The sequence below is a fragment of the Atractosteus spatula genome, chromosome 4, assembly GCF_055471065.1.
Source record: "Atractosteus spatula isolate fAtrSpa1 chromosome 4, fAtrSpa1.hap1, whole genome shotgun sequence".
Lineage (NCBI taxonomy): Eukaryota > Metazoa > Chordata > Actinopteri > Semionotiformes > Lepisosteidae > Atractosteus > Atractosteus spatula.
The window spans coordinates 37583841-37610387 of NC_142709.1; positions in this window are offsets into that span (position 1 = coordinate 37583841).

The window sequence follows — 26547 nt, forward strand, 5'->3', positions numbered from 1 at the left end:
TAGTTAAAGACTTCGATGCTTAAAATGTTTAGGGAGAAATGGAATACTGGTGTGTATGTTTTCTTTAAAGTACCGAGACCAGCCATATACTGCATGTTTAAGTTACAAAATTAATATCGTTTAAGGCCTTCACACGCGTTACAGTATGCTCCTATTCTTTTTATGCTCAGGTACTAAGATTTCCCTTCAGTGGTAAAATTCCATATAAATATTCAATACTTAAACGGGCACAGTAAAGACATTAAATATACATATACATACTGTATACAGTACAGTTTGCATACAGTAATATGTTTATGTTCCTAAATCAATCTCTTTTATGGGGATGTGAAAGGCATGATGAATCGGAGATTCTCAAAAGTTACTGTACTTTGCATGATTGGAAACAAATGCATGATTGCGAAATGCTGTGGTGTTACTTTTACAAAGACATTCAATGAAAAAAAGAATGTGGACCAGGGCAATACTTTGAGTTTACAGCTTGTCCAAAGTCATTCATTATTAATACTATTAGTAATATCTTCGTTAAAGACTTTGATGGCGACAGCTCAAACATGAGAGGTTGAGCTTTATTAGCTCCACCTTGCAGAAATTCCGGATACTATTAATTTACTTGCGGTATTATAGGAGAATTTACGGTAACTCGCGGTAGACTGCGTAAAGCGCACCGCAAAATAATGCGGTATCGCCCGCTCGTTTTGAATGGCTGCATCTGTACATGTTTGTAATGACAATATAGTGTAATAATATTTATTGTCAGTAATAATATCAGTGAACATGGTTTCATGGAGGGCTTCTCAGAAAAGTGGGCATTCAGCTAGATTGCCAGGTGAAAGGATTTGTAAATATATTTTGTTAAAGCAAAATATCCCCACACACCCTGCCCCAACGGCGATTAGAGTATAAACAAAGCACTGAAATCTTTGGATTAGATGATCAGGTGTTTCGCAGACGTAGGCATAGTATGTAATTCAGGCTTTATGAACTCACACATGAACTCACACCGATTAATTAGGGTTATTAATTATTAGAGTTCATAAAGCCTGAATTACGTACTATGCCTACGTCTAACACGCCACTGACGCAGTCACGTGACAAGCAGTGAAACAGCCATATACATATCAATAGATGTGTGTATATACTACTGTTTGTGCTACAGTACATGAATATAATTATACCATTATTATTTTTTAGATACGCGATTCCATATTATATTCCCTATTAATCAAATTCTGAAAGTATGCTTTTGTTTACTCTGATAACGAGCGTATTCGCAGAAAACCTTAAAACTATCTTTTTTCTCACAAAGTACTGTATATAATCGTAGAGTAACATGGTCAGAAGGAGCACGTAAAAACGTTTCCGAAATAACCACATGTAAGACTTTGATGCTTAAAATGTTTAGGGAGAAATGGAATACTGGTGTGTATTTTTTCTTTAAAATACCAATACCAGCAATATACAGTTTACATAATATGTTTATATTCCTAAATTAATATTGTTTATGACCCTCAGATGCGTTATGCTCCTATTCTTTTTATGCTCAGCTACTAAAATTTCCCTTTAGTTGTAAAATACCATATAAATATACAATACTAAGCAGATTAAAATTTGCATAGTAAAGAGATTAAATGATTAAATCTTTTCACTACCAACCAATGCACCACGAGTGCCCCTGTCGGTCATTTTGGCCAGCCAATCACGTACCGTGGTATGGCACGGTGGCTCATGCGTAGATGCATGCGGTACCGGTTTGTACCGCAGACTTTGAATGGCTGCATCTGTAGTAATCCACAACAAATTTATCACTCAGGTTGATTCATATAAGTACTTAGGTGTACACATGTTGAGAGTGTTTGCTCCAAAGTTCAGCAGCGCTTATATTTCCTGCGAAGACTAAGAGTGTTTGGAGTTCGACAGGAAGTAATGTTACTCTTTTACCATGCTGTAATCGAGAGCATTATCAGATATGGTATTTCAGTGTGGTTTGGTAATTTATCAGTTCATTTTAAATCACAAATTACCCATCTCATCCAGACAGTTTTGAAGGTCATGGGAGTGAAACAGCAACCCTCCCTGCTGACAATCTTTGAAAAATCTATAATCAAACAGGCAGGAAAAATTATATCAGATCCTTCCTGTATCCTCAACTCTGAATATCAACTTCTTCCTTCTGGCAAATGTTTTAGGGTTCCCCAATGAAAGTCAAAAAGATACAAACATACCTGATTGTTCCACTATCCATTAAAGCTGTCAACGCAAGAATAAACACAGTTTTGACTCTTACAAACCACTTGAGTGCAATATGTTTTGTGATGTGTTATAAATCTTATATGTTGTTATGTGTTATACTGTACATGTGCAATAGAATGATGTGCAATGTTTTTCTTATTTTTTGTAATAGTGTAATGTGCAATGTTTTTCTTTTCTTCTTTTTTTTTCTTTTGCATTCTATTTAAATGTACAGAAGTGCTGGGTATCCATAAAAAAATTCCCTCAGGGGACAATAAAATCCTATCTATCACCTTCATTCCCCACCATGATGGTCTTATAGCTCTCAAGCACACACTGGACAAATGCACAGTGCTTGATCCACTCATCCACACTTTTGTACGTCTTGAGGAATTGGTCCTCACACTGAATGCTTTCTCATTCAGTAACCTTTTTTATCAGGAAGTTAGTGGAGTTTCCTTGGGCACTAGGATGGGACCCAGCTATGCTAATATTTTTGTCGGCTGGGTAGAAGAATGCTTCTTCGCTTCCTACGCTGGCTTTGTCGCTGACCTCTATAGGCAATACATCGATAACAGCATCGGTTCCACCACATGCTCTAACGACAAGCTAGAGGATTTCCTGCATCACTTCACCAACTTCCACCCATCCTCCAAGTATAAAATTTATATATCTTCCACTGCTCTATGAATTGGCATCATTACACTGCTCTCCTCCCCACTGATAGCTGATGTGTGGTGAGCATTCTGGTGCACTATGGCTGCCGTTGTATCATCCAGGTGGATGCAGCACATTGGTGGTGATGTAGGGGAGTCCCCATTACCTGTAAAGGTCTTTAAGTGGAGTGTCCAGAAAAGTGCTATATAAGTATAAGCAATTATTATTACTCTTCCATTTCTAGACATAAACCTATCCATTAACCATCCATGAATCTCTACTTCTATCTATTACAAACTCACAGATTTAGTCAATTATCTCCTGTACATATCATTTCACACCACACATACTAAAAACTCTCTCCCTTTTTCACAGTTCCTCAGGCTCCAACAACTTGGCAGTGGTGACATGGATTTCCAAAACCTCAAAATGCACGCTTTTTTCATCAACAGAGGATACACAACCCATGTTATTGACAGGGTCTACTCCTGAGCCAAAAACAGCCCAAGGATCATCAACTCATTTAGGAACTCCCAGCCTCACAACCTCATTCCATCGGTGCTTCCCTACCACCCTAACACCTTTTCTATCCCCAGGACCATTAATGACAACTTCCCCATCTTACAGGATGATCCCTCCACTGGTACCCTTTTTTCTGACTGCCCCGTCATCTCATACCGCCAACCTCTAATCTTTGTAACCTTCTTGTTCACAGCTTCTTTGACCACCCTCAAAAATCAACCAACACCAGGTGCTTTCCCCTGCAACAGAACTTGCTGCATCACCTGTAAATATATATCCAATACCACACATATTCAAGGCCCCTCTGGACAATTGTGGATCATTCAGATGACATATTGTACTTCCAGCAACCATATTTACTGCATCTCTTGCAGACAATATCCAGCTATTTACATTGGTGAAACAGGAAGGAGACTGGGAGATCGTTTCAGGGAACATGTCAGGACTGTGAGGATCAAAGATCTCTCCAACCCTATTACAGTTTCCCATTTCATCTCTAACAGCCATGATCATACTGATCTCTGCATCTGTGTCCTCAAAGAGAGTTTTCAGAACTCCTTTTGCAGAAGGACATTGGAAACCAAAAATTATCCTGAAACTACAGATGCAGCCATTCAAAGTGCGCGGCACAGACACCGCGGTACAGATACCGCAGGTATGATGACACGGGATACCGCGGTGCGTGATTGGTTGACCGACAGGGGCACTCGTGGTCCATTGGTCTGTCGTAGAAAGACTTACTGTAAACGTCTTTACTGTGCCCGTTGTAGATATTGAATTTTACCACTGAAGGGAAATCTTAGTAGCTGAGCATAAAAAGAATAGGAGCATACTGTAACGCGTGTGAAGGCCATAAACGATATTAATTTTGGAACGTAAACATACAGTATATAGCTGGTCTTGGTACTTTAAAGAAAAAAATACACACCTGTATTCCATTTCTCCCTAAACATTGTAAGCTTCGAAGTCTTTAACTAACGTGATACCGGAGTCAACAAGCATACTTTTAGAATTTGATTAAAAGGGAATATAATATGGAATCGCGTATCTAAAGAATTTAATAACGGTATGATTATATCCGTGTACTGCGGCAGGGCTGTGTAGGGCTGTTTCGCCTGCCTGATCATGCGAGCTCTCTTGTAGCCTACTGGTCTAGGTGCGTGACTACCAACTGGTAGGTTGTGTGTTCGAATCCAGCTGGTGCTGAACTTTTATTTTAACAAACATTTCTTCGAAAAAATAGGTAAGCGATATTATGGACAATCAGTTGACTTTTATATTTCAAAATATCGCAACATGATCGATATTTGCGATATTTTGAACATATCTTCCCTTCTGACAGCGGTTCCCGCTTCTATTGTGTGTGTGTGTGCAACAGTAAATTTTTATAGAGAATGGAGGCTGGACAGTATGCGTTACAATATAAACATTTATATTGATTTAAATCGTGTTCTGATTTAAATCGCAAACGCGTGTTTAATTATGTGTTTTTAATCATAATCAGGCTAATGCATTTCTACATTTTCTGTATGAACCAGCTTAGAGGTTCATACAGAAAGACAGCTTGTGTTTAAATTGAGTGTAAGGTAATTTATGCTTCTAAAGTCATGGTCAGTATTATTGTACTGTGCTGTACTGTGTCACATTATTTTATAGCGTTTTTATTGCGTTATTAAATCCGGTGGCGCTGTGTTAGTTTCCTGACTCACATTATTTAAACTACCACATTGATCATTCATCTCTAAATAAACTTTATTTTATATAGCGTTTTAAGCGATTAGGTAATTAGATTGCTCATAAACCTAATCGCTTTTTCTACATAAACACAGCGTGATTGCTCTCTGAAAATGCTTTTCCTTTATTTTTAAAGTAGGCTCAGATTTCAACTATAGATCGTATTATTATAAACTTTCTTGGAAAAATGTATTTTATGTAAACCATGTTTGCTATTAATTCATTTAGGGCTAAAATACGTTCATTGTCTTCCAATCGAGTCGAGTTGACATTGGAAGCCTGCCACACCCGGACTGTTAAACCAACGCATTAGCACGTCAAAGCCCATTGAGCCAGTATTGGCTTTAGTATCCCCCCCTTCTCCCCTCAATTCAATTCAATTCAAGGTGTTTTATTTGCATGACAGATGGGTACAAGCAGTGTTGGGTATGTATATTGTAACGCTTACGGCAGACAGGCACTGTGTAAGAGCCGGCGCACCAGAGCAGCGCACCGAGGGAGCGTCTGCATTTCTAACTTAGTTTTTAAAATTAGTCAAGCAATATGAAGCATCTCCTTTTACTTAGTGCCTGAGCATAAAAAGAATAGGAGCATACTGCAACGCGTGTGAAGGCCATAAACGATATTAATTTTGGAACATAAACATACAGTATATGGCTGGTCTTGGTACTTTAAAGAAAAAAATACACACCAGTATTCCATTTCTCCCTAAACATTTTAAGCATCGAAGTCTTTAACTAACACGATACCGGAGTCAACAAGCATACTTTTAGAATTTGATTAAAAGGGAATATAATATGGAATCGCGTATCTCAAGAAATTAATAACGATATAATTATATTCATGTTGCAAAAGAACTGCAACGGACATAAAAACTCCCTTGCTTTTAACAGAGCGTTCCATAATTTCTAACTACGAAAATGCCAGGTGAAAGGATTTGTAAACATATTTTGTTAAAGCAAGTCAGTTTTTTCCACAACACATAAAAGACATTTTTCCAAGAAAGTTTAGCCTTTGTCACTAATGAAACCACTAAATAAAGACATAAATATAGAAATCTTAAGATTTGTTCTATTTAATGTTGGTAGCAGGATGAACTGTCAGAGTGTATATTTTGTCGCAGAGTTGCTGCAAGATGTTAACAGTGGAAAAGGTATTTAGAAATGAGTTATTTCAAGATGAAAATTTTCAGAATAATTGCAAATCTAGCAGGATAGAGAAAGCACAGAAAACTGGCAGTTAGATTGATCAGATTAGTATGAAAAGTCATTTAGCAAAGGGAATTAGAAGAGTGACAAACTAGTATACTTTAGATCTTTTTTTCTGAACCAGGGACAATCTGATCATGTTTCCCTATAACAATAATAAAAAACTTTATTTGATATATCACCATTAAAGGTGGCATCTCAAAGCAATACAGTAGATGTAAAAACAGATAAAAGGACCACAGATTACAAAGTAAATGCATATAAGAAAGACAAGCAGTTAGAGGTGCTACCAAAATTAGAAAATGAAGCAGATACAGACACTAAGTCTTCTGAAAAGAAAGGTTCTGAGGTTAGATTTAAACTGGCCTTGGTGTGTGTGTGTTTGTGTCTGTCTGTCCTGTGATGGACTGGCGCTATGTCCAGGGTGTATTCTGCCTTGTGTCCGTCGCTTACTGGGATAGGCTCCAAATCCTCTGTACTGGATAAAGAGATTAGAAATGGAAGTAAAGGCACTGTGTGGATGGAACTATACACAGTGTTAGAAACCCACTATGAAATGGCAGCATCTCACTGAGAATAAAATATTTTATTATTTTATTAAAATATTTTATATCTTAAGGAAACAGCCTTTCCACCTCTATTGCACATCAGTATCCATACCTAGTTATTTAAACAAATTGCCTCTAATTATAAACATCTTAATATGCTGGCTCTGTGGATCCGCATCAGCTATGTTTGCCCATTCCTTCAATTCATGTGCATCCAACACACAGTTCAATGCCAGCAACTACACATAATCTAAAATACAATCCTTATTTCAGTATCTATGTAAACATATAGTCTGTTAACTTCATCATCTTCATCAAAAGTATGCCTAACCCCATTAGGAAGTGTTCTTGTTATAAGTGTATTCCTCAGCTTTCCCCAAACTATCTTCTTCTTGCCAACATCTCTAGTCTTTTATCCTGCAATAACTCAGCCAACACTTAAATCTCCAAAAGCTGCTTGTGTTAATTTCTTTAAATCACAAATATCATGTGTAAATACTGGCCATGTAATACTCTGCATTGTGGAATAATAGTTTATTTTAAAGGGAACTAGAGAAACTAAGAACTAGAGAAATCTAGTTTTTTTCTAGAATTAATAAATGCACATCCTGTTCACTGAGGAAATTAAATCCACACTGAGCAATCTTCAATATGTTCAGAATATGACAGCAAGAATCCTATCAGGGATGCATTACACCTGTTTTCAAGTCCTTGCACTGGTTACCTATCAGATTTCGAGTCAACTTCAAAATCCTTATCCTCCTTATATACTGTCCTACAACTGTTATTATTGATCTCCGAATTATTGTACTTGACATGACTTCATTCAGCCTTTCCTGAACGTCTATGACAGGCAGAGAGAGTGCTGTTTCTGGTGCGATCTTTTACAGCTGACATTTCACTGTTTTAAACAAACAAGAAATTAGATTGCTCATAAATCACTTATTCTATATAAACACAGCGTAATTGCCCTCCGAAAATCTTCTTTTTCTTGTTCGTTTTAGAGACCTTGATCGAAACTGATTTTAGATGTCAGAAAGGATTTATTTTCTCTGTATTTCCTACATTGCTTTGTCGAGATTTTAACTTTATATCTAACTTTATATCTAGGCTCAGATTTCAACTATAAATCGTACAGTAATTAATAGCAGTAAATACTGATGTTTATACATAAAAAAGTAATGCCTTGGAGTATAGACCCCCAAAGGAATGCCATAGACTCAAACTGCAAAATAAACACATACAGAAAGAAAGTATTTGTATTGTAATTGCAAATCCTGGTACTGTATGAGTGATTGGTATGACTTTCCTCATTACAAATCTCTTATTAGAATTTAAATTTCTCTGTAACTCCAGGTCAGAACAGAGAAAATGTAACTGCCTTAAGGAGTTTACGATTATGAAAAATAGAAGGATAAGCATGATACGTATGTCTTCTGTCATTTTCTAAGTCATGTTACTGAGCACCAAATCGTATTGAGAATATGAATCCATTTAAGGTTTATACCATTAAAGTAACGGTTTATTCCATGCTGAAAATGTTTGTACCAGACTTTTTTGAGGCCTGTTTAATTGTGTCTGAAGTCTGATGTTGTAAATTTTATTGTTAAAGAGATCCATGAAAATGTCACTACTAAAGTTAGCTGGTACTGTTGGTACTGTAAGTGGCAAGTAGAGCTCATATTTTAGATTTTAAGGAAGCAACGGACACAAGGCAGAATACACCCTGGACATAGCGCCAGTCCATCACAGGACAGACAGACACAAACACACACACACCAGGGCCAGTTTTCCCATAAACCAATTAACTTACCAGGATGTTTTGGAGTGCGAGAGGGAGTCATATCACACATATGGAGAAAAACCATGTAACCCAGAGAGAACATGTAAACCCCACACACACAGGATGGCAGGAATTGAACCTAGGACCCCAGTGCTGCAAGATAGCAATGCTAACCACTTTGCCACCATTATAAATGGATGGATATCTTAGTTATCTTTCTAGTTCACAGGTTTGCATGCATAATTTAATTTTGAAAGCCATTGAGACATCAGGTACTACTGTTGTATTTATGAAAAAGAAACAAAACAAAAAACATACTAACAACTGTGCCATCCTACTCCTTAGCTAATACATTTTATTATTCATAAACAGTTAACATTGTTAGCAAAATATTTGGAATTATATTTAACCCTATTTTTTCTTTAGTTTTGTATTTAACTTATTATATGATAGTCAGACTTAATGTATATTTGAACAATGAAAATATATTTTTACAAGATTTTACATTAAGCACTTAAAATTAATATGGTTAATAATAGTAAACTGTAACATGCTGTAACAAGATCGGTTAAACTGCGAAGAAAATGCTTTCAGAGAAAATGTTTCAGGTGTGAAGAACATAGATCTCCAATGCAATTTCAACCAAACCTGTTCCCACACACCCTGCCCCCACTACCATTAGAATATACACAAAGCACTCAAATCTTTCGAGCTAATGATCAGGTGACCCGAGAGAGAGCGAGAGAAACACCAAGGGGTGCGGAACCAGGGAACTATTTACATGGAAAACGGGCGATCTCCCCAGACTGTCCGCCCGTTTCACTGTTACCTGGATACCTCTTTATTTAGAACTCACAAACACTGATTTTTAGTTTAGAAGGATTCAAGGAGGGTTTTAGATGAAAGGCAGCGACCTTAATCAAGCCCAAATCACAATTGAACCCATTCAGAGCCTACATTACATTTTAGCGTTTCATTCTGAGCAGAAGACCCTCACACCTGAAGAAGGGGGAGGTGTTTTTCGCTGGAAATCTCGCCTGCTTCTACTTTACAACCGGAGTGCTGGCTGTGACGAATTAAACCGGTTTTACAAGTTTCAATCACAGACCATGTGACATGGGAGTCAGGAAACTCCACCGGATTTGATAACGCTATAAAAACGCTATAAAATAATGTGACTTGGCACAGAACAAGTTTACAGCACAGTTCAATAATAAATGCTGACCATGACTTTAGAAGCATAAATTGCCTTACACTCAATTTAAACACAAGCTGTCTTTAGCCCTCTAAGCTGGTTCATACAGAAATGTAGAGATCCAGGCTCAGAACACACAGCTTCATTAGCGAATACATATGCAGGACAACTAGAGAAGACGTTTTACAGAGGATGGATTTTTAGAAACATCCCATCAGTGACATCACTGAAGTCAACTCCTAGGTACTGTAACTGTCGTGTGGATAGTTTCACAAGAATCAGACAAAGGTTTAAGCATCGCTTGTTCTAGATAAAACTGCATAAAAAAAACAACAACCCATAATGTACTTCTTTGCGGCTCTGTTTGCCCAAATCATATATTCACAACGTGAAATCTAGAAAATAATATTACGTAACCAAAATCCGCAATATGGAAACAGAACCTGTGTAATTGTTGATAGATGATGTACTCGTAACATTTTTTCAAGACGAACTACAACATTTAAAAAATGACTTGTATGTACTTGATATCTCTAATCAATCCACGGGTCCCAGCACGAAACGAAACTAAAACGCATACCGTTTCGCGCTTCTTATTAGTTGCTCAAAAGTAATTTGACCTTCTGAAATGCATAATATAAACCTAGAAACATATACGTGAGCAGTACTTAAGCACTGTAGTATCGGTGTTAAGACATACCTCTCAAATACTGTAAATCAAGTTAAAAATATCTCAAGACAGATTCTGGTCATAATGAAACCATGTTTCGTGTATGTTTTCTTTAAAGTACCGAGACCAGCCATATACTGTATGTTTATGTTCCAAAATTAATATCGTTTATGGCCTTCACACGCGTTGCAGTATGCTCCTATTCTTTTTATGCTCAGCTACTAAGATTTCCCTTCAGTGGTAAAATTAGATATGAATAGTCAATACTTAAACGGGCACAGTTAAGACATTAAATATACATATACATACTGTATACAGTACAGTTTTCATACGGTAATATGTTTATGTTCCTAAATCAATCTCTTTTATGAGTATGTGAAAGGCATGGTGAATCGATTCTCAAAAATTACTGTACTTTGCATGATTGGAAACAAATGCGTGATTGCGAAATGCTGTGGTGTTACTTTTACAAAGACGGTCAATGAAAAAAAGAATGTTGACCAGGGCAATACTTTGAGTTTACACTTACAGCTTGTCCAAGGTCATTCATTATTAATACTATTAGTAATATCTTCGTTAAAGACTTTGATGGCCACAGCTCAAACATGAGAGGTTGAGCTTTATTAGCTCCACCTTGCGGAAATTCCGGATACTATTATTTTGCTTGTCGTATTATAGGAGAATTTACGGTAACTCGCGGTATTTACCGGTAGCTTGCGGTAGACTGCGTACAGCGTACCGCAAAATAATGCGGTATCGCCCGCGCATTTTGAATGGCTGCATCTGTAGGTTCACACCTTCCCCTTTCTCTAAACAACAGACTGATTTGCAGGTTCTGACTTCATAGCTCTCTTCATCTTTCTTGACTTTACTGCATCTCTCCTGCTCCCACCTCCTCTCCACTCCAGGCTTTTTTCTCCCATACTTTATCAGCTGCTGATTTTCCTCTCTTTCTCACACCTGACAAAGGCTCCACAGCCGAAATGTTGTGCTTCTTTTCTTCTCTTTTCAGCATGGAATAAACCTTTACTTTGTTCTTATACACCACAGTGCAGCCATCAATAAAGGACTTGATCCAATAACTTTTTTGTCTATACAGATGCAGCCATTCAAAATGTACAGTACAACCCCGTACCACACGAAATGACCCACAGTTCGCCTCGTTGTACCGCAGTACGTGATTGGCTGGCTAAAATGACTGACAGGGGCACTTGTGGTGCATTGGTTGTTAATGAAACGATTTAATCATTTAATCTCTTTACTGTGCATGTTTTAATCCACTAAATATTGAATATTTATATGGAATTTTACAACTAAAGGGAAATTTTAGTAGCTGAGCATAAAAAGAAGAGGAGAATAACACGTCTGAAGGTCATAAACTATATGAATTTAGAAACATAAACGTATAATGTAAACAGTATATGGCTGGTATTAGTAGTTTAAATGAAAAATACACACCACTATTCCACCATCTTCCTAAAAATCTTAAGCATCAAAGTCTCTTATTCGGTTACATACTGTGATTACTTTGGAAAAGTTTTTACGTGCTCCTTCTATATTAAGTTTATATACTTCAGAAAAAGTCATAATGTTTTAACCTTTTCTATTAATATTTGCGCTCCTTATTGCAGTAAAAATGCAATAGGGAATATAATATGGAATCGCGTATCTAAAGAAATTAATAACAATATCATTATATTCATATAGCCCAAATTATCACAGTAGTACACTTTCTTTGTAATTGTCTGCATCAATTTAACTCATTCCCCTGTGATTAAGTGTGTGGTGTAATAGCTTCGGCCTTGCATGCTGGAGGTTGGGGGTTTGAACCCAGCTGTCACCATGAGATTTCTTTTAAAAACTAAAATAGCAAATATTATAGACACTATATTGACATTTTTTGTATTTCTAAATATCACAACATGTTTGAAGCTAAGTGATTAATAACAACAAATAATTTCAAACTGCTACTGTACTGCCACTACAGTATAGCTTGTGGGAAATACATTTATTTGTCCTGCATCAAAGTTTAACTAGTTCAGAGCTGCCTACATTACAAACTCCAAGCATTTCATTTTGTCTATTGCTACAATATTGACAGCAATGTACTTAAAAGGAACATGTCAAAATGGTTGATCCAGTTAACAATCTGGATTTGGCGAGTTTCGACTGTTTCCTGCCAGTCTTCGGCAAAAGGAACCTGTGTTTCATTGGAAGGTTCAACTATTATACTCATACATGAGAATATAGGGGGGAAGAAATAGTGGCCGTGGTCATTTTTTTCACTGACAAAGTTGTGTTTTGTTATCAAAAACTATGCTTAACAGCTGCTTTAAGAGCAAGGTGACTTTTTGCTATCTGAACCATTTTTTACAGCTTTTAAAGTCATGCATTGTTTGAGTTAGGCAGGAACACGTCATTGTAACTTATTTTTTATTTCATTTTTAAAAATAAATATAAGGTAACCAGCAATCAAATATCCTGTTTTTTCTTAACACTCATTTTTCCATACTGTAGTTTGAATATAATATGGAATTTTTTAATGTAAATATATGTATTTATATAGCTGGTAGTATTTCTGTAATCCACTTTCTTTGTAAACATGTTTTATTTTTAATTTGACTCATGTTATTTTCATGTTATTTTAGAAACATTTTTAAGCTGTTCATTTTATGTAGGCGATCCGAGTTCAATACCCAGTTCGGGGACACGTTTTTCTTGTAACAAAGACTTTTAAAATAATAAAATTGTAAATATTATGTAAAATATATTAACTTTTTTGTGTTTTTCATATTCAATGTTAAGTGAAATTAATAATGAAATTAAAACATGAATGACACAGGTTGCAACCTACAGATTTAAAGATAACAATTTGTTAAACATTTCACAGCTTTTATTTAAACAATATCTATTACCTGGTTGCATTTTTAGAATCCTTTGTTTGAATAAAGCGGATCCCAAGTGCAAGTGACTTCATAACGTGAGAAGGCATTTGCTATATTTTTTATGCATTAGTTGAAGCCTTCTGATTATAAAAAAACAGAGTTTATTTTTTTCTGTCTCTTCCTACTCTCTATCACCCGCTGTGATTCAGGCACAGAATGGTTAAAAATGGGAAAAGGTCAGACAGGCAGAAGGAAGTAGGAAAGGTGAAACTGTTACCTGTCCTGGACGAAGCGGTTAGAAAATAGGTGTATTTACATCTGTGAAAAGTTTTCCAATTTTAATGTGATATGGAGGAGATAAGTTGTCTCTTTTCTTTCCAGCTTGGAATTAACTTTTACCTACTAGTTTATTCAATTGCAGCTACAGTACCTTATGTAACGTAGCTCAGTATTTCTCACAAAGGCTAAGACTGCTTTATCCAGGACAGGTAACAGTTTTACCCCTCCCCCTTCCCTCTGCCTGTCTGACCTGGTGTGTATTTTTTATTTAAACTACCAATACCAGCCATATACAGTTGTAGTGTGCTCTCACAAGGCACCAGTTCTGTAGGGGTTTGGGCATTTACTGGGACAATTATTAATTGTGGCAGTAAATCACAAAATGATTCTTTTAATGGCCTTAGAATCCAACCATGCGGTATAAAACGCACACACACAGGTACTGATACACAACAATACATTTATTAATACATAAAATATGCATGTAAACCTAACAGATCTTATTGTGAGGGTCATCAGAATACAAGAGATATATATTCAGTCAGTCACAAAGAGTTACATATATGAAGAGGACATACGTTCGGTATATCATTCATTTAGACCGTTTCGTAATTGAACTTGGTTACAACTTCTACATTAAATACTCAAAACAAGTACATAACTCTTAGGAATTAAATTGATATCAACTGGTTGGGATAACAATTGAATTCTCGAGCTGTAAAGCCGTAAAGTTGAATACTCATCCAATCTCTGGGGATTCAAATCTCCTGCAGACACAAGCAAAGAAACAGTTGAAGGCTTGTTGCTGTCCAATCCGCGCTCTCTGGCTCAGTGCCAAGCTGTGCTGTGCGGCTGGAGAGTTTCCTGCTGCGCTGCTCTCTGAAGACTCGCTAGTTAGTGTTGGCTTTAACTAGTGAAGTTGTGCTCAGGAGAAAAGTTACTGTGTGTCCCAGCAGGTCAGGAAGAAGACAGGTTCGTTCCTGATGAAGCGCTAGTTCTGAATAGTGATTCAGCTGTCCACAGTTCCGACCTGTTCACGAGGCTTGCTGCTGATGCTAACCTCGGGTGAATCCTCGGGTTACTCTCTGGCAACCTCCGCTCTCAACTCTTAGAATAAAGGAAAGTTCTGGCACTCGGACACACTGGACGTTATGTGTTGGTCCGGGCTGAGTCTGAGGATGGTCAGGAGGCGCGCTGCGAGAATGTCCTGCGCTTCCCAACTGTTCTGGCCTGCGGGCCGTCCTGCCCTGGAATTGTTCTTCCCCTGGAATTCTCCTTCAAATAGTCCTCTGTGTTGCCTGTTTTTACCTGGAGGAACTTCCGCTCGTTCATTGGCTGAAAGTTTCATGGGCATCAGAGACCCACGTGGGTTACTTGGCCCTACCAGTCCCTGATTGGTTGATCAAGGTGAGATATGAATCACTTACTCCTGACACTTAGGAATGCAGTCCAGATGTCCATCTGGCACTCCCTAGACAGATAGGCGCCAATGGATGACCATTGATCATGATAGCCAGGCTTAGCTAAGTGCATCGTCATTTGGGAGCTGTCCCTTCAAAAGAAAACATCTTTAAATCAGCCTGCATGAATAGTTTCTCTGTGGCTGCACCACAGAGATGAAGAGAGAGATGGAGCCTCACTGGCAAGGGAGCAGAAAACTTAATTCCTGTATTTTAATAAGCCTTGCTGCTACACAGTTAAAATAATATGTTTATGTTCCTAAATTAATATTGTTTATTAGCAATCTCTGGGAAAACATTATAGTCATGGTGAATCAGAGATTCTTAAAACATACTTTGTATAATTGGAAACGAATACGTGATCAGATCAATGACATGCTTTGAAGAAAGAGGCGCTCTTTTCCTCTGGTTTAATAGTCTGTACAGCAACAAAAAAAAATCAGTTTAAACAAGAGAGCGTGGTGTTACTTTTTGTCAATGAAAAAATAAAGTATTTTCATGTCACAACAGAAAGTGGACCACGGTAATACTTTTAGCTTATAGCCTGTCCAAAGTAATTAATTATTAACACTATTAGTAATATCTTCCTTAAAGACTTTGATGCATAAAATATTTAATGCATAATCCATTTTGAATGACTAGATCTGTAGTTTTCATGTTTAACATTTACTCTCCTACTAAATTGTGCTAACTTTGGCCCCATTATCAGGGTAATCTAGGACATGTAGCATCTAATGCTATTTTCTTTGCTCACCCCTTCTGAGCTGGTTTGCATACTGAGGACCGCTTACCCCTTTGCTTGCAGTATCCCAGACTCAGAGTCCTATGTTCCAGAAAAAACACCTTCAGCTTTATCACATAATTTGTTGTAACTCTAACACACCTCCTTGAGTTCACCCTCAAGATTCTACCAAATATTGCCGTAACCTGGACGCAATGAACTTTACATATCTCCCACACATCCCTTTTGGTTAAAAGCAGTGGAAGCTCCCTGACTCTGTCATCCCTGTTTTGCCAACCACCATACCACCTTCTTTACCTTACCAGCTCCAATGACCAAGGCTGCTACTGTACAGGATCCTTCCCCTGTACATCGATGACTCTTTCTCAGGATACTCTCTCCTCATAGACACCACAGATGGTGATCATTCCTTCTCCTCGATGAACTCCCTTTCCTAGAGCCTATTGCTCTCTTTCTTTTTGGGCCTTTCTGCTTCTTGATGTCACATTAATTCTCAGAGTTGCCTTTCTCTTTGCTGGTTCTTGAAAACCCTTCATCTAACTGGCTCACTCACACTCACCAGACAGCCCTTGAAATTCCAGTCTGAATAAAACTACTGGCGCCACCACCCTGCACCACAGGCTGCATCTCACACACTCTACGCTTAACACAACTCATAGTTTCCAGAATCTCAACGCTCCATACACAAATCAATCACAGCTCACCAAAACCTCACACTCTGGGCTGTACACTTGCAGGTAGCAGTAAACCTTTCTCTCATGCCCAGCCATCACTGACTTCACTCACATCACTAACAGCTTCCTGTGCATCTCTCTATTCTCACTCATCTCACAGCTTCTGGCTTACTTTCCTCATTCGCAGACCTCTCTTTCTCCACCCACAATAATAGTATCGACCCTTACACTGTTGCCACTACATGGCTTCAACACACAACACCTTAAGGAAAATAACACCCTTCACACTCCATAGGGAACCACTACCCCTTAGAGTCAACAGGAGGCTAGTAGCTAAACAGAACTCCTTTCCATCACTATGTACTCCAGGTGCAGAATGCAAGCCCCTCTTCTACGCCTCTGCTGACTGGTTCTTAAAATGCCAGAGGCCAGCAGCTATTCAGACTCCTTCTTTCATTCTGTACTTCCTGTCTAGAGTGAGGATCTTCTTGGCCACACCCCTGCTCTCTGGACTTACTCACATAAACCTCACTCACATTGAAGACATTTAAATTATACAGAACTGTTCCCTCAACAGTCTGGTAATAGTACTAATGGACAGAACTCCTCCGGGTCCCTACATTGCCCCTTTCAGGAAAAACCTTTCAAATAAATGTAAATGTAAATTCCCTCCAGGATTTATAACCAGCTGATCTTTGCAGTAATTACCCGATTACGTGGCCACTTCTTGGGATTAAAATGCAGCCTGCTTTGCCTTTAACAATACTCTTCTAACACATGCAGCCACATTCAGCCTTCTGCTGAATCAGCAGCAGAAGCACACTGTTACAAAGCCTTTTTTCTTACCACAGACTGACTCACTCATTTCCTGCTGTAAAGCAGCTGCTATGCAGACAACTGTTTACTCACTTCTTTCGCAGACCAGCTTATGTCTACACAGACATTGGCAGCAGTGCAAGCCCTCTGTTGACACACATAACCTAACTGACCTATTCCTACTGTCTGTTTTCTTACTCGTTCAGCTTAGGCTTGGTCACTCTTTGTTTTACTATGAGTTAAGTGGACACTGGCACCCTATACCCTCTGACTGGGGCAGATCTTCTGCCTTTCCCTCCTTGTGCTAGGTAAGCTGTTTATGAGAGATATAATCTTGAGCTTAGCAAAGGACTGACAGCATAGCTTGTTCTGCTCTGGAAAGTACTCAGCCCACACTTAAAAGACTGCCCATAGCTATGGCTCATCAGATCACGCACTTCCTACAGCTGTGTTTGCTTAGAGACACATGCTTCTCTAGAGAGAAGCTGTCTCCATTCTAACAGCATTCCCCAACCCATGCAGCATTTCTAGATAAACACAAAAAACTATTGTCATCATCTGTGCATGAAGATAGGTCACTCCTATCAGGTCTTTATTAGATCTAGTTATCAATTTGCAAAGCACAATTTTTGCTCCATAAATTTTTTTCATCCGGAGGCCTTGTTTTGAATTGAGCAGAATAAACATTTTTTAGCCATTGAAGCCCTCTAGACTATGCACACTGTCCTCAAAATGTCTGGATCATATAGAAGCACACTGAAACAAACTGATTGCTACAGAATTGTTTGAAATACAGAGAAATATAAAATGAGATAACAGAAATATATTTTTCCTTGCCAGCTCAATTTATGTAACTTTGGGAGAATAAAGTTTGGGGGGGAGTCCTATAAACATAATAACTGAGTTTTAATAGGAGCTAGCTGTAAAACTATATGTGCTTCCCCTTCGATAGTTTGATAATTTCACTATATATTATATATGAACGTTTGCTTTCATCTTTCATTTTTGTTACATTATGTTTATACATACTTATAAAATAAACTATTTACATTATGCCAGCAGATACAGGGGGTTATACAAGAAAATACAATTGTTTAATGAGAAACACAACAAACAACAAAATAGTCCACACAGAAATATTACTGTATATTCTCTCATAAACTGAATTCAGGTCTCAGTGGGGAGATAAAACAAATCCATGTTTCCCAGTATTTCTTAAACCTCTCTGCCTGTAACCTGAGAGAAAAAGCTATCTTTTCCATTATAAAGATTTCACTCACAACATTAACCCATTGTTCATGTGTTGGAGATTTTTTTATAAGCCATTTTCTTGTGATTGCTTTTTTACTAGCTGCTAGAAGAATCCCCAATATGTATCTATCCTTTATTTCAATACGATCAAAGTCAAAATTCCCACATACGTAACAGAAAATTCTAATGATATGTTCACATTTATAGATTTCCAGTATTGTTGTATTCTGAGGCATGACCAGAATATGTGTGTGTGAGTCGTAACATGCTCTCCACATAACACATGACTGTGAACTGCTGCATTTTTGTTTGGCTCGAGTTTTAGGCCTGATAAAAAAAAAACGGATCAGATTCTTCTAACAGAAGTCTCTCCAAGTCTGTTTACTTGTAGAGCCTTGTTGAAATCTACATATGTAATTCCACAGATCTACAGAAATTGTTGGATTTATTTCTTTTTGCGATTTTATTTTAATATATTCTGTTGAGTCTTTTTTCATATATTCAATACTATTGTACAGTTTTGATATTATTCTTCTCAAGTTACCCTGCTGATAAGCAGCTATAAAATGATCATTATATTATTATGTTAATAGTATCCGGAATCACCTTGTAAAACCGCCAGGAGAAGCCAATAAAGCTTAACCTCTCATGTACAGTATTTGAGCTTTTAAATTTAAACTGTGTATGTTAATCATCATTCATTAAAAAGTTGGTATATTTTATGACATTTTTTAATTGACAAAAAGTAACACCACAGCATTTCGTTGGACAGGATATTAGCTAGCCAATATGATAAAGGAATAAATGACTTGTTTATTGACTTGTCTTTAGCACATTTATTTGAACATTTCCATCGATTGTACAAGCACTGAAAAACTGTCCAATCCCTAGTTCGTCAGGCATTTTCTTTTACTATAACAGACATAAAAACTCCCTTGTTTTTAACAGAGTGCTTCATAATTTCTAAGAATGAAAATGATTTATACCATGGGACACTTATCATTCAACGAGAGATCAAGATATTACAAGGATCCTCAAGAGCGCAACAAAGACAACAGAAAAAGATATGTGTATCAGATACATGAGAATCCAAGCTTTTTTATCTACGCTTTCTTATCTACCCTAAGAAGTAGTCTTTAAAATGTCTTTATCACACAGTAAAAAGTCATAATTCTGGAGTGTGCGTATACAAGAGATTATGGCAACGCTTCAGAAGGGTGTCAGCCAATCAGATTCCAGGACCGGAATTATCTGTTTTATAATCGGGAATATAATATGGAATCACGTATCTAAAGAAATTAATAATGATATTAATTTAAGGATCTAAATATCTAAATCTATGTATCTGTATAGCTGGTAGTATTACTATATTTCACTTTCTTTGTAAACATGTTTTGTTAACACCCGAATCGCAGGTGGATTCTGTTTTTTGTTATGGTCTGTAGCTCAAATCCTGTTTAACTAAAAATTAGACACAAGAAGAGTATTATTGGACAATGTTGTGAGGCTCTGGGGGAATTTCTCTGTAAACTGAAGAGTTATAGAGGAGACATGTTGTGTATCGCTTCTTTTTACACTTGTAAAACAAAGATTCTAATGTTAATGCGACACAGAATATATTATTAATAATGTTGCGCTTTCAGGCTTGTGGTGTATTGGTCGTTAGTGAAAAGATTTAATCATTTAATCTCTTTACTGTGCACATTTTAATCCACTTAGTATTGAATATTTATATAGAATTTTACCACTAAAGGGAAATTTTAGTAGCTAAGCATAAAAAGCAGAGGAGCATAACGCATGTGAAGGTCTTAAATTATATTAATTTAGGAACATAAACATATTATGTAAACTGTATGTTGCTGGTACTGGTATTTTAAAGAAAAAATACACACCAATATTCCATTTCTCCCTAAACACACCACACAGCTGCCAGCGCACCTCACCGTGCCCGGCCACCGCTGCGTCACACGACACAGCTGCCAACGCACCTCACCATGCCCGGCCGTCACTGCATCACACAGCTGCCACCACTGCGTCACACAGCTGCCAGCGCACCTCACCGTGCCCGGCCACCACTGCGTCACACGACACAGCTGCCAACGCACCTCACCATGCCCGGCCGTCACTGCGTCACACAGCTGCCAGCGCACCTCACTGTGCCCGGCCACCACTGCGTCACACAGCTGCCATCGCACGTCACCATGCCAGGCCACCACTGCGTCACACCCTGTAGCCACAATACTATACTATGCTGACAGCAGGAAATTTCAAATATTCTTTACTCAGCAGCTTATTAAAAACAGCTCCGACCAATTTTTTACACAGAAGACTGACACAGCTTTGTGTTCTAAATCTCTTTTTCTCGTGCTTCTATTTAATGTGGCACTATGCACTGGGATAGGGGAATGCTGTTCACGAGCCAATAGCATTTAAACCACAGCACCTACAATGCTGCAAGTAAGTGTTTTACATACTAAGCAGATCCTCTGACCTTTCCAATATTTGCTTTGGCTTGTGAAACCTTTTTTTTTTAATATGGCACCATTAGACATGAAATACACTGGGATAGTGGGGTCTTCTTCATGACTCAATAGCTTTTTAAGTACAACAGCCACAATGCTGCAACTAAGTGTTTCACACACCAGACAGTCCCCCTCACCTTATACAACCTTGTGTTGGGTTGTGAAACCTTTCTTTATTTTTTCTGATTTTTTTACTGTAATCAAGTGTTGTGCACACTAGGCAGGCCTCTTGACCTTTCACAGTCATGCCTTGTTGTGTGAAACTTTAATTCTCTTTTTAGGATTTTTTTAACATGGTCTTTTTTTCCCCAATCAGAGGCTCACCACAATTCACACTCAACCACATCACAGATCTACCACACACGCCTCAGGATGGTGACGTCACTGCCTTTCATATGAATCCTTTCATATGGAAACATTTTGACACTGCGCATAACAATCTTAGAAAGATCACAAAACAAGTCTGTTAGCCTGGTTTTTGCCTAAAAAAATGACGCCCGAGGAAGTGAAGTACTGTAGCATTAACTAGCAAAGGTGTTTCGCAGACGTAGGCATAGTACATAATTCAGGCTTTATGAACTCTAATGATTAATAACCCTAATTAATCGAATCCCAGGTGTGAGTTCATAAAGCCTGAATTACATACTATGCCTACGTCTGCGAAACACCTGATCATCTACTCAAAAGATTTCAGTGTTTTGTATATATTCTAATCGTAGTGGGGGTAGGGTGTGTGGGGACAGGTTTGGTTGAAATTGCATTGGGGATCTGTGATTATGAAACATGAAACATTTTCTCTGAAAGCCTTTTCTTTCCAGTTTAGCTGATCTTTTGCTTCCTACACATGTTTACACAGCTCCCTAGGTAAATTATCCTACTCGACTGAGAAAGCTTTAGAGAACTTAACATTTTTATTATCAACAAATTGTAAATACGACATTTGCATTGGCGTTATTAATTTTTCACTTGAGTGTATGGAGGATTGTGAGAGCAGACCCCCCCTCTTAGGCTGCGCAAACGATTTTTTACATTTTTATTAAGAAATGGAGGCTGTATGCGTTACAATATAAACATTTACTGTCAAACTTTAAATCAACAGTTGATTTAAAGACAATCTGTCAAAGTGCAATGAAATACAATATTGTTGTTGTTGTTATTGTTGTTTTTATCCTGTAAAGCATTTTGAGAAGCCACCTTTAAAGTCGCTATATAAAGGCGCTGATTCTTATGGAACGTGTTTTCTTTCTTCTTTTTTTTCAGCATGGAATAAACCTATTACAGTACTTGATTCTTATGGATGCCCGGTTCCGCCGGGGATTAAAAAAAAAACATGGAATCGCGTGTCTAAGGAAATACAGATGCAGCCATTCAGAGTGCGTGGCACAGACACGTACCGGAGGTAATTGGCTACGGCCTCGCACATCGTGACGCAAGATGATGCAAAATACCGCAGTAAGTAATTGGTTGACCGACAGGGGCACTCGTGGTCTGTTGGTCGGTCGTAGAAAGATTTAAATGTCTTTACTGTGCCCGATTTAGTATTGAATATTTATATGGAATTTTACCACTGAAGGGAAATCTTAGTAGCTGAGCATAAAAAGAATAGGAGCATACTGTAACGCGTGTGAAGGCCATAAACGATATTAATTTTGGAAAATAAACATACAGTATATGGCTGGTCTCGGTACTTTAAAGAAAAAATACACACCAGTATTCCATTTCTCCCTAAACATTTTAAGCATCGAAGTCTTTAACTAACGTGATACCAGAGTCAACAAGCATACTTTTAGAATTTGATTAAAAGGGAATATGATATGGAATCGCGTATCTAAAGAAATTATTAACGATATAATTATATTCATGTATCGCAACAAGAATAGTACACGCTGTACATTGTCTTTTGATAATGTTTCTGTAGGGCTTTTTCAACACTCCTGATGTGACCTTGCAAGTGGCGCTGTGGGTAAGGTTCCTGACTCCCACATCACACGTAGGGTGTTTGAATCCAGCCAGAGCCATGACTTTTTTTTAACAAACATTTCTTTGAAAAAATAAAACTTTTCCCTAGGTCAGAGATTAAATAAAACTTCACTCACACCAAACAAATTTATATTTCTAAATATCACAACATGATCGAATTTAAGTCATTTTAATAACAATGAATAGTCACCAATGTGTTACAATACATTTATATTGATTTAAATAGCAAACGCGTGTTTAAATATATATGTTTTTTGATTCACAATCAGACAAATGCAACATAAATTGATATCTTTGTCTTCTAAGTATCTTAATAAATTTTCAGCATAGCTTTCTCCCCGTTCAGATGTATTTTTCTTGGGATCTTGGGATCAAACGTGGAAAGATTAGATTGTAATCATTTTTATTTTTTAAATACATTTTAGAAAAGTGAAATCTACAGTATACTAAAAAGCTGTACACCACCTGCTATAAAGATACATATTGTAATACTTTCGGGTTCAGATAGGACGGACACAAGAACTCAGACTTGCAGAGTTAAAGCAAGTTAAAGCCTTGATTTTATATATCACCTTTAAAAGTGGCATCTCAAAGCAGTACAGTAGATGTAAAAACAGTTAAAAGGACCAAAGATTACAAAGTAAATACCCAACACTGATTGTACCCATCTGTCATGCTAATAAAGCACCTTGAATTGAATGGAATTGAGAGAGAGATGGGGGGGAGGGCGAGCGAGAGAGCACAGCCAGGACAGGCAAATAAGATACACTCCACAGACATTCACAACAGCGACATATCATAAAACGTTTGCACATATTGTTAAATTATTACTTGTTTTTCAGGAAGTTAAAAAAACACTTGAATTACTTATCCAGTCTCTCGTAATAAAATTATTTTTCAAGCAATGCAACTAACGTCGGGCAACGTGTTTTTTTTAATCCAACATTGACAACCACATCTTAAACCTTGTCAGTCAGCTCTTTTTTCTCTATTTGTATTGTGGAGATTCAAACAGCTTGGGATAACAAGTGGTCTCAAAGTCACCGAGCTCACAGAGCTTCAACAACAGATGACAATTTCCTTAGTCCTTCCTTAGTCTTCCTGAAATTGTCAGATTATGAGTGAATAAAAGCATTTTATTAAAAACACGTTTGCGTTTGTTTGGGAGCTATATTATGTATTTTTCATATGTAAGATATAATGATGTGTTCCTCCTTACACATTGCACGACTTTAAAAGCTAGAAAAACAGGTTTCGATTCACATTATCTGGCGAGCCTTGTTTTGTCAAGGGACAGCACATACTTTGAAAAGACCGCAAATGTATTAACAAGGTGTGATTTGGGGTTTTTTGACAGAGGGCAAAAAACTCTCTCTCTCTCTCTCTCTCTATCTCGCTTGCCCTAAACAGACAATACACACGGGGGAGGGCAAGCGAGAGAGAGAGAGAGAGAGGGAGAGAGGGGGTGGGCGAGCGAGAGAAAGAGTTTTTTGCCCTCTGTCAAAAAACCCCAAATCACTCGTGGCAGAGACTCTGGGGGGATCATTGTGTGGTACAGAGCGGAGCTCAGTCACTCCATACAAGTAGTAAAGAGAGAAGAGTCAACAATTGATTTAAGGACGATCTGTCAAAGTGCAATGAAATACAATATTGTTGTTGTTGTTATTGTTGTTTTTATCCTGTAAAGCGTTTTGAGAAGCCACCTTTAAAGACGCTATATAAAAGTGTTGATTCTTATGGATTGTGTTTTCTTTCTTCTTTTTTTCAGCATGGAATAAACCTATTACTTGATTCTTATGGATGCCTGGTTCCGCCGGGGATTCAAAAAAAAATTTTTTTTGGAATCGCGTATCTAAGGAAATAGCAGTTTAACCTTATTCATGCACAAACAGTGGCATGTTACATTATTAATTTGGGTGTCTCCTCTTGCCAGAAAGCTCTAAATTGCATTTTGAGTGCGGTTTTTGACTTTTTTTAAATTGCAACCTATAAATAAAGCTGATACTGTTTAGACTTTTAATTATTTTAAACTGTATTTGAGCAGCACAATGCACTGTAATGTTTCATAGCCATTCAGGGACGCCAAATATGTAAATGTAGTGGCTCTCTGAAGGCACCAGTTCTGTAGGGTTTGGGCATTTACTGAGACAATTATTAATTGTAGCAGTAAATCACAAAGTTAATTCTTTTGATGGCTTTAGAATCCAACCATGCGACATAACTCAAACAACGCACACACACAGGTACTAATACACGAGGATACATTTATTAATACATAAAATATGCATATAAACCTAACAGATCTTATCGAGAGGGTTATCAGAATACAAAAGGTATATATTCAATCAGTTACGAAGTGTTACACATCAAGAGGACATACGTTCAGTATATCATTCATTAAGACCGTTTCATAAATGAACTTGGTTATAACTTCTACATTAGATACTCAAAACAAGTACAAAACTCTTAGGAATTAAATTGATATCAACTGGTTGGGATAACAATTGAATTCTCGAGCTGTAATGCATTAAAGTTGAATACTCATCCAATCTCTGGGGATTCAGATCTCCTGCGGGCACAAAGAAACAGTTGCAGGCTGTTGCTGTCCAATCCGCGCTCTCTGGCTGTGTGCCAGGCTGTGCTGTGCGGCTTGCGACGGTGCGCTGCTGATGTTCACTGACCGGCTAGTTAGTGTTGGCTTTAACTAGCAAAGTTTGTGCACAGGAGAAAAGATGACTGTGGGTCCCAGCAAGTCAGGAAGAGGACCGGTTCGTTCCTGATGAAGCGCTAGTTCTGAATAGTGATACAGCTGTCCACAGTTCCGACCTGTTCACGAGGCCTGCTGCTGGTTACTCTCTGGCAACCTCCACTCTAGACTCTTAGAACAAAGGAAAGTTCTGGCACTCGGACACACTGGCCGTTCCGTGGTTGTCCGGGCTGAGTCTCAGGATGGTCAGGAGGCGCGCTGCGAGAATGTCCTGCCCTTGGGAGCCTTCTGCTCCTGGGCTGTCCTGCCCTGGAATTCTCCTTTGAATTCCCTTTAGAAAAGTCCACTGAATCTTCTGAATCTCTTCTGAATCTCCAGGCCTGTGTTGCCTGTTTTTACCTGGAGGAACTTCAGCTTGTTGATTGGCTGAAAGTTCCATGGGCATCAGAGTCCCACGTGGGTTACTCAGCCCTACCAGTCCCTGATTGGTTGATCAAGGTGAGATATGAGTCACTTACTCTTGACACTTAGGAATGCAGTCCAGATGTCCATTCGGCACTCCCTAGACTGATAGGCGCCAGTGGATGACCATTGATCATGATAGCCAGGCTTAGCTAATTGCATCCCCGTCTGGGAGCTTGCTTCTTATCAAAAGAAAAACATCTTAAATCAGCTTGCATGA